This window comes from Schistocerca serialis, chromosome 7, assembly GCF_023864345.2.
Source record: "Schistocerca serialis cubense isolate TAMUIC-IGC-003099 chromosome 7, iqSchSeri2.2, whole genome shotgun sequence".
Taxonomy (NCBI): Eukaryota; Metazoa; Arthropoda; class Insecta; order Orthoptera; family Acrididae; genus Schistocerca; species Schistocerca serialis.
Window position 1 is genome coordinate 418,655,527 of NC_064644.1, and position 10,641 is coordinate 418,666,167.

The 10,641-nt window shown below is 42.8% G+C and overlaps 1 non-coding gene across 1 annotated transcript; it reads left to right on the forward strand.

Annotated features, from left to right (window-relative positions):
* Positions 1 to 9,772: 9,772 nt before the first annotated feature.
* On the forward strand, positions 9,773 to 9,847 carry Trnas-cga (transfer RNA serine (anticodon CGA)). The gene has a single exon. It is a non-coding gene; the product is annotated as a tRNA-Ser (tRNA).
* The last annotated feature ends 794 nt before the right edge of the window (positions 9,848 to 10,641 follow it).

Sequence of the window (10,641 nt, forward strand, 5' to 3'; positions counted from 1 at the left end):
TTTTGTAAGAGAGTTGCATATTACCCGTTAGCCCAGTCGTGCGTTTAGTTACGTCCGCGTGAGAATGTAGGTGTGACGCAATACGCCTGTACAGAAGCCTCCCACCAGACTACTTTCGTATTACGTCACGTCAATTTCAGACACCCACCCGAGCGTCATTTCACCAGTAATTACCTCGCGGCAGTACAGGTATCTTGCTCCGCCTTGTATGCGTAACATGACACTAAACGTCTGTATAACCATTACAGCCACACCCGTGACGGTTGCGTTTCTCGCCTGGTCATTTGCCCAGAATAATGACTGATGTTATTACCTATGCTGTGCAACACTTCCAAGAAATAATATGCACTTCCAAGAAGAACAGTCTCGAGGACTAACAGCAGAAAGTTGTTCGATGTAAGAGAGATGTACTGCGGACGCTTAAAAATTAAGTGTAGTGATTATGTCCATTTGGCAAACTAAACTGTTTTCAGGGGAACACTGGTACTTCATGCAACGATACCCCGTTATCATCAGCATCGAGTAATAAGTGTGGGTCGCAGGAATGCTACTCTTAATACAGCCCAAACATCCACGGTTGCAGAGAAGCACTATAGTCCATTGAAGGTAGCGTCTGCGTGATATCACTGTTAAACACTTTCTGACAGGGTTGGCTCGAGAGCAGGAAGCTGGAAACACAGTAAGAAAACACATAACATTTATTGAGAGCATGTCACTATATGGTACTTAACTTCGGTACGCTTCTATGTGTGGCACTTGATGTCCTGTGATGTTTGGTTTGCGTTGTTGGTTTTGTGATGTTCGGATTGTGCGGCGTTCAACTGCGCGGTCATCAGCGCCCGTACAAAATCCCAATCTTTACACAGTCCAGTCTAGTCATTTTCATTACTGATGATGAAATGATGAGGACAACACACAGTCCCCGGGCAAAGAAAATCCCCAACCTGGCCAAGAATCGAACCAGGGACCCAGTGATCCACTTGAAGTCCTAAACGTAATACAATGATATGCAGTAAGTTCGTTATCTCTTTGTACTCTGTGGTAGACTGAGATGACAGGAGTCGTGGACGAAAATTAACAGGCTCTGAACGCGGAACGGTAGTTGGAGCAAGACACATGGGATATTCCAATTCGGAAATCTTTAATAAATACAATATTCCGAGATCTACAGCGTCAAGAGTATGCCAAGAACATCAAATTTCAGGAATTATCTCTCATCACGGACAAAGCAGCGGCCGACAGCCTGTGCTTAACGATGGAGAACAGCGCCGTTTGCATAGAGTTGTCACTGCTAGCAGACAACGAACACAGCGTGAAATAACCGCAGAAATCAGTGTGGGGCGTACGACGAACAGGGCAGCGAAATTTGGCATTACTGGGCTATGGCAGCAGACGATCGACGCGAGTGACTTCACTAACAGCGTATCACCTTTAGCGCCTCTGCTGGGCTCGCGACCATATCGGTTGGACCCTAGACTACTGCAAAACCGTGGCCTGGTCAGGTGAGCCCCGATTTCAGTTGGTAAGAGCTGATAGTAGGGATGGGATGTGGCGCAGACCCCACGAAGCCATGGGCCCAAGTTGTTCAAATGGTTGAAATGGCTCTGAGCACTATGGGACTTAACTTCTGAGGTCATCAGACCCCTAGAACTTAGAACTACTTAAACCTAACTTACCTAAGGAGATTACACACATACATGCCCGAGGCAGGATTCGAACCTGCGACCGTAGTGGTCGCGCGGTTCCAGACTGTAGCGTTTAGAACCGCTCGGCCACTCTGGCCGGCTGGCCCAAGTTGTCAACAAGGTTCAAAATAGCTCTGAGCACTATGGGACTCAACTGCTGAGGTCATAAGTCCCCTAGAACTTAGAACTACTTAAACCTAACTAACCTAAGGACATCACACACATACATGCCCGAGTCAGGATTCGAACCTGCGACCGTAGCCGTCGCGCGGTTCCAGACTGTAGCGCCTAGAACCGCTCGGCCACACCGGCCGGCTGTCAACAAGGCACTGTGCAAAATGGTGTTGGCTCCTTAATGGTATGGGCTGTGTTTGCATGGGATGGACTGAACCGATTTTATTTATTTATTCGTAAGAATAGGGCCCCCTGTCGACAGACCGTTCGCCGGGTGCCGGTCTTTCAATCTGACGCCTCTTCGGCGACCTCTAGTCGATGAGGATGATGATGATGATGATGATGATGATGATGATGATGATGATGACAGCACAACACCCAGACCCTGGGCGGAGAAAATTCCCCGTCCCAGCCGGGAATCGATCCCGGGCCCAGAGGATTGACAATCCGTCACGCTGACCGTTTAGCTACCGGGGGGCGGACAATTGAACCGATCATTGACTGGAAAAGGTTATTCTGCTACTTGGAGATCATTTGCACCCAATCATGAACTTCATGTACCTAAACAACGATGGAATTTACGGATGACAATGCACCATATCACTGGGCCACAATTGTTCGCGATTGGTTTGAAGATAACTGTGTACAATTTGAACAAACGGTTTGGTCCCCCAAGATCGCCCGACATGAATCCCATCGAACATTTATGCGACATAATGACGAGGTCAGTGCGTGCACGAAGTCCTGCACCGGCTACACTTCCGCAATTATGGACGACTCAAGAGACAGTGTGGAACAGTATTTGTGGAGGGGACTTCCAATGACTTGTTGAATGCATGCCACGTCGAGCCGCTGTACTAAGCCGGGCAGGAGTAGTTCCGACACGATGACTTTTGTCAGATCACTGTATTATTCAATTACTAATTGGGTTTCTGAGTGCACCGATGCAGACATACTGTCAACAGCAGGGTCGCCAACACCGAACGCTGCGTATCTACAGATGAAAACGATAGCTTCCTACGGTGAGTAGTTCCAAAGATATCCATATATAAAGAGATACGTGACCAAAAATTAGGTTATCACTTATTATTTGTTTTTCCGGCTTAGCTTACTGCAATTATTTTACACCGGACGCGTTTCGCGTTTATTTACAAAGCATCTTCTGTGCTCATTGGTGTTTTTGCCTCTTGTTTACATGTTGTGCAAATCACTACTTTTTCCTTTGTTGTTGGCGGAGGTTGAGGTCGAATGAAAGTTGGTTTCAGCTTCACTCTTGGCAATTTTTCGACTTTTCTGAAGCCACTTTTCCGTACGCGTGATGGCGTTATTTCCATATCACCTCACTTTGTAAAACTTCACAACAGAATTAGAAATGTAGTTTCTTGTGCTTAACACTCAGGACAGTGTTTATGTGTATTCAGGACAGAAGTCGCTTAAGATGAGGAAACGAATAATGATTGACCATAATAGCTGCTGCGGAAGATGACGTTGCAAACCAATAAATTAAAAACTGGGTAGCTTCATACACAGGCAGCGCAATAAAATTAAAAATAAAATACTACTAAGAGTCATACGTAGAAAAATCGTACACAGTTTTGCGCAGGAAAAAGTAGACGATACTAACAGGGCTTGTTTCAAAAAAGCTTAAGATTTCAGATTTCTTGCTTGCGAATGAATTCCCCTTTACGCGCTCCTATTTCTTTTTTTTTTCCCCAACAGTGCAGTCCGCAGCTGCTATTTATTTTGGCTGGGATATGTGGTTAACGAATAACTACAAAGATCAGAGACAAGACAAAACTTTCTTGAAGAATAACGTCTGACGTAATCAACGTTGTATTAAATAATATTATAATTCCGCCCTCGAATTCAGAGCTGTATTCAGTATTGCACCAAGAAATGCCTTCATTTCTTCTGCTGAAACATCTTTTCAAGAGTCGCACACCTACTTTAGTATTAGTGGAGTCAACTTCTGTATTTTCCCTGTTGCATAAACGTTTATTGTGATCACAGTATGCCGGCCGGTGTGGCCGAGCGGTTCTAGGCGCTTCAGTCTGGAACCGCGCGACCGCTACGATCGCAGGTTTGAATCCTGCCTCGGGCATGGATGTGTGTGATGTCCTTAGGTTAGTTATATTTAAGTAGTTCTCAGTTCTAGGGGACTCACGACCTCAGATGTCAAGTCCCATGGTGCTCAGAGCCATTTGATCCACCTTTTTTCTCACAGTATTCTCGGATAGGGCCATCCGTAAAGAAGAGCTGGAAACGTACAATCATGGAAAAAAGGCATTCCTGCACCGTTGTTTATGTAGAATAACTTTATTTGTTAGAACTGAGGATCACAAGAGATGTTACTTGGTAAACTAACAGTATGGGTTTCCTTCCTAATCTGTAAATATAAAAGGATTAACTAAATTAGCCTTCTGCAATAAATATATAAGAATTCTGTACCACCAGGCTTCACACAGTGGGGAAGAAGTATTCATACTCTACTAAAAGTGTAGACATAGAAACGACTAACGAATCGCTTGCAGCAAGAAACGCCTTCCGTGGCAAGCTGCACCTCGTGTGTGTTCGTTCTGATACGCCGTGAATGGCGTGCAACATTAAAATGGGTCGCAAGGGGAAGGAAGCAACAGCAGGGGTAGGCAAATAGTTATCTCTCAGTATGAAAAGGGAAAATCATTTTCAGAAATGGCTGATTTTATTGGAAGAAATCAGACAACCCTGTAATCAATAATATCGCGATGTTGAGAAAGAAACATTCTCAGTAATAACGAAAGAGGAGGTCGACCACAGAAGTTACCGCAAAGAGATCGCAATATGTTAATAAGGAGGTCAAAAAAATCCTAAATTGGCAGCCTCTGCATTGTCAGCGCATTTTAATGATCAGTTCGAGAAGGAAATCACACCAAGGGCTGTTCTCTATGTTTTAAGTAGGTTTTAAGTAAGTTTTAAGTAGGTTATGGAGCTAGGGTACCAAGAAGAAAACCATGCATCAGCAAAATGAACAAGAAATTGAGACTTGAGGTTTACTCGAGAGCCTACAAACACGAATACAAATTTCTGGAACGTATGACAAAATTTCGACGTGGAGACGACCAAATGCTGAGCTGGATCCGAAACACATTCAACCCGCAGCAAAGCACGGTGGTGGAGAAATTATTGTATAGAGATATGTGGCTACATTTCGTACTGGGCAGCTTGTTTTCGTTGGAGGTGAGATGGATCGATTTCAGCATTTAAACATCCCAAAGGAAAATGCGCGAAACAGAGTTGATAGCTTGGGTTTAGGCACAGATTACTACTTTAAACGAGATAGTGACCCTAAGCATAAACCGGAAATTGTTCATCTGTGGTTGTTGGACCATACTTCCCATGTTCTCAAGTTTCCAGCGCAGGGTGCAGAGCTTAATGCAGTTGGACATCTTTAGAGTATGCTTGAAAGAGTGGCCAGAAAACATGAAATATGGCTCTGAAGCAACGTCTACAACACGAATGTCAAAATTAGCTCAGAGACTACCCAAAAAGTGGTTCGTTACGTGCCAGAGAGGTTAACAGATGTGATGCATCGAAGAGGATTGCCTACAAAGTCTTATCATTGTCGTTATATTTGAGTACATTGTATATTTCTTTGTTTGTATGAATACTTTTATCCCTACTGTGTCAAGCCAGCTGGTACAAAATTATTTGCTTTTTGCAGACGGCTAATTTTATTAAAGCTCTTACATGTACAGGTTACTGTTAACCCTTTTAAATGTACAGATTAGGAAGGAAACCCCATATTGTTAGGTTACCAAATAACATCTCTGGTTGTCATTTTTAGTTCCAATAACCAACAATTTAATGACGAACGGTATATGAATACTTTTTTCCATGACTGTACATGTTCCACTGTAGGCCGAGCACGCAGAAATCCCTGTCGTTGGACCAGACGCGCTCGTATTTGGGCCCATTAGACTGTGAACTGGGCCGGGTGCGCACGCATCTCGTCAGCTGTTGTGGGTCGAGTGGATTGTTTGGTGCGGGCAGTCGGCCGGAAAGCGGCGCCAGCTCAACCCATTCAGATGAAAGGTCATCTCTGCCAAGAAAAGGACCGCCAGCGCCGCCGGCTCTATTTCAGCTGATGGGTTATTGACGCAGCTCTCGAGGCCGTCCCCCGTGCTGAAAGCGTGCCATTAAGTTCTCCGATTCTGTCCGCGAGGCTAGCTTCAATTTTCCTGTCTGTCGTAATAGGCAGCGTTTCTGTAGGCCAAAAGTTTTAAGTGCTTTTCTCGCCTCACTCACAGTCGTGATTAATTATTTTTGACGACTTAGAATTTGTGGGTGCGCTGATACTGAAAAAGCAACTAAATCATTACTTTGAGAACGATCTACCGCCTATTAAATCAGGCACGTTATGGATTTCTTAAAAGTCAATCCATAATTGAAGCAGTACAGAAGTTGTTTTATCTGGACGTCAAACGGGACGTCTTGGAGCAGGAGAGACACCACAGGACATTTTAATTTCCACTGTCTATACTTTTACGAATAAATTCATAAAACTTTGTCAGCATGACCAGGAAGGATTCAGGATTCACAATCATAGCAGCGGAAGTACAAAAAATATATATATATATATATATATATATATATATATATATATATATTTACGTGTGAAAATTCATCATTTTTTCACTTCTATTGGCTGCGTTTGTTGCTATAGGTACACGTTCAAGTAAGAGAGATTCTTCGATGAATTTTGCACAGCATACAAACCTTACTTACAGGTGTATGAAACTCTAGAAATTATGTAATTTATGAAAAAATGAATGTGCTGTTACATTTTAAACTTTATGTTTAGAAAAAACTCAAACACTATAGTTAATTATCTCAATTTTTACCACAGTTTTTAATATATTTGGAAAATTCTAGAGTTTCATACACCTGTAAGTATGGTTTGTATGCTGTGCAAAATTAATCGAAGAATCGCTCTTACTTATGAGGAAAATTGTACCTATAGCAACAAATGCAGCCAATGGTAAGTGAAAAAAAGGTGAAATACAAATGTAAAAAAATAAATTATTTTCTTATATTTTTGAACTTCCACCACTATTAGTGTAAATCCTGAATCCTTTCTGGTCATTCTGACAAAGTTTTATGAATTTATTTTTAAAAGTATAGACAGTGGAAGTTAAAAATTCCTGTGGTGTCTCTCCTGCTCCAAGTCGTCTCGTTTGACGTCCTACCCCCCCTTAAAGGAATAAGTAATACACACGTGCCGCACTGGTGGATACAACAAAGGCCTTCGACACAATATCACATAATATTCATGTAAATAAATGTAAACATTAGGGAATAACAGATACTAAACTGTTATTATTAAAAACTATACTTGTCGAATAGGGAGCAAAGTTCCTAACTGATTCAAACAAAAACTCACGCTTTTTGAATGTCATAAGAGAACCTCATGGATCGGTGCTCGGAACATTTTTAGCCTTACGTACCTCAATCGGTAAAAACGGAACCATTATAAGATCACTTCTTTGTACATCTGTCTGTCTTCCCCACTAATCAAAACCCTTTTTTCAGATTATACAGTTGAAATCTATATCACATCTACGGTCCTTTGGCAAAGTAAACATGTGAAGCTTCTAAGTCAATGCAGTCAGTAGATATGGCCGTTTATGTCACATATTCTGATACTCCTAAACTCATCAAACAACGACTTATCTCACAAGATAGGTCAAGGAAAGGCAAACCTACGTTTCTAACATTAGTAGGCTTAGAGAAAGCTTTTGACAATGTTGACTGGAATACTCTCTTTCAAATTCTGAAGGTAACAGGGGCAAAACACACGGAACGAAAGGTTATTTACAATTTGTGCAGAAACCAGATGGTAGTTAGGATAAGAGTCGATGGGCACGAAAGGGAAGGAGTGGTTGAGAAGAGAGTGAGATGGGACTGTAACCTATCCCCAATGTTATTCAGTCTGTATATTGAGCAAGCAGTAAAGTAAACAAAAGGAAAATTTAGAGTAGGAATTAAAACCCATAGAGCAGAAATAAAAACTTTGAGATTTGCAGACGACATTGCAATTCTGTCAGAGACAGCAAAGGACGTGGGAGAGCATCAGAACGGAATGGACAGTGTCTTGAAACGAGGATAGAAGATGAACATCAACAAAAGCAAAACGAGGATAATGGAATGCAGTCGAATTAAATCAGATGATGCCGAGGGTATTAGGTTAGGAAATGAGACACTTAAAGTAGTAGATTAGTTTTGCTGTCTGGGGAGCAAAATAACTGATGATGGTCGAAGTAGGGAGGATATAAAATGTTGACTGGCTGTGGCAAGGAAATTCGTTTCTGAAGAAGAGAAATTTGTTAACGTCGAGTATAGATTTAAGTGTCAGGAAGTCGTTTCTGAAAGTATTTGTATGGAGTGTAACCATGTATGGAAGTGAAACGTGGACGATAAATAGTTTAGACAAGAAGAGAATAAAAGCTTTCGAAATGTGGTGCTACAGAAGAATGCTGAAGATTAGATGGGTAGATCACATAACTAATGAGGAGGTATTGAATAGAATTAGGGAGAAGAGAAATTTGTGGCACAACCTGATTAGAAGAAGGCATCGGTTGGTAGGATACCTTCTGAGGCATCAAGGGATCATTAGTTTAGTAGTAGAGGGAGGCGTGGAACCTAAAAATCGTAGAGGGAGCCAAGAGATGAATACACGAAGCAGATTCAGAAGGACGTAGGCTGCAGTAGGCACTGGGAGATGAAGAAGCTTGCACAGGATGGAGTAGCATGGGGAGCTGCATCAAACCAGTATTTGGACTGAAGACTACACCACCAACAACAACAACAACCTCATCAAACCCTACAGGGTACTTCCCGTTGTCGTACAATCATGAAATTTGCTAAGAAGCAAAGTTTCACTCTGCAACCAAAGAGAAAAATTCCCAAAAGTATTTATTGGTCATTCTAGTACTCGAATAAAAATATATAATTTGTTGAAACTTCCTGGCAGATTAAAACTGTGAGCCGGGCCGAGACTCGAACTCAGGACCTTTGCCTTTCGCGGGCAAGTGCTCTACCAACTGAGCTAGCCAAGCACGACTCATGACTCACGCCCCGTCCTGACACCCTTACTTCTGCCAGTACCTCGTCTCCTACCTTCCAAACTTTACAGAAGCTCTTCTGCGAACCTTGCAGAACTAGCACTCCTGAAATAAAGGATATTGCGGAGACATGGCTTAGCCACAGCCTGGGGGACGTATCCAGAATGAGATTTTCACTCTGCAGCGGAGTGTGCGCTGATAGGAAACTTCCTGGCAGATTAAAACTGTTGGTAGAGCACTTGGCCGCGAAAGGCAAAGGTCCCGAGTGCGAGTCTCGGCCCGGCACACAGTTTTAATCTGCCAGGAAGTTTCATATCAGCGCACACTCCGCTGCAGAGTGAAAATCTCATTCTGGAAACGTCCCACAGGCTGTGGCTAAGCCATGACTCCGCAATATCCTTTCTTTTAGGATTGCTATTTCTGCAAGGTTCGCAGAAGAGCTTCTGTAAAGTTAGGAAGATAGGAGACGAGGTACTGGCAGAAGTAAGGCTGTGAGGACGGGGCGTGAGTCGTGCTTCGGTAGCTCAGATGGTAGAGCACTTGCCCGCGAAAGGCAAAGGTCCCGAGTTCGAGTCTCGGTCGGGCACACAGTTTTAATCTGCCAGGAAGTTTCATATCAGCGCACACTCCGCTGCAGAGTGAAAATCTCATTCTGGAAACATCCCCCAGGCTGTGGCTAAGCCATGTCTCCGCAATATCCTTTCTTTCAGGAGTGCTAGTTCTGCAAGGTTCGCAGGAGAGCTTCTGTAAAGTTAGGAAGGTAGGAGACGAGGTACTGGCAGAAGTAAGGCTGTGAGGACGGGGCGTGAGTCGTGCTTGGGTAGCTCAGTTGGTAGAGCACTTGCCCGCGAAAGGCAAAGGTCCCGAGTTCGAGTCTCGGCCCGGCACACAGTTTTTATCTGCCAGGAAGTTTCATATCAGCGCACACTCCGCTGCAGAGTGAAAATGTCATTCATATAATTTGTTATCAGACAGACTCTGTCCGTCCGTTAACGTACCTTTCTTTCATAACGGGTTGACGCATCATGTTGAAATTTAGATCACATGCTGAAGTCTGTAGTCTTTTGGTGATGCAAAAAGGTTAACCTTCCATGTCAAAGCAATCAAAAGATACCGTCATTTATGTCACATACATTAATACTCGCAAGCTCACTCATCAAAACCTGTAAGATATTTCCCATTGACGTAGAATCATCAAATTGAGCAATAAAGAAGGTTTCACTGTACAAGTAAAGGAAAAAGATCAGAAAATTGTTTGGATGTAATTACATCATACGAAAAAAATATTTCCTGTGTAATTTGTTATCCGACTTTAAACTTCAAATTTAAACGTTCTCGAAAGTCATTGAATTTCTGGAACCGATATCTTACCAGATCAATGTCAATAACAGGAAAAAATCGTAGGGGTCCCCGATTCCCAGAATGGATGCACTGTCTTCATACATAATTAATTTTGTACGGAACCCTCGACGCGCGAATCCTCGCCATTGTTTTTGTTCATTATCTGTGTTGATGACCTGCCTAGTCTGCTGCTTTTCAAAGCAGTAATTGATGCTGATCATACCACACTTATCAATCCCATATTGAAACAAACGCTATGGAGGAAATGTATGGACATATGATGCAGAAAGCGTTTTCCTGGTTTAAGGCAAGTGGATGAACGTTAATCAATAGCAAAGCCG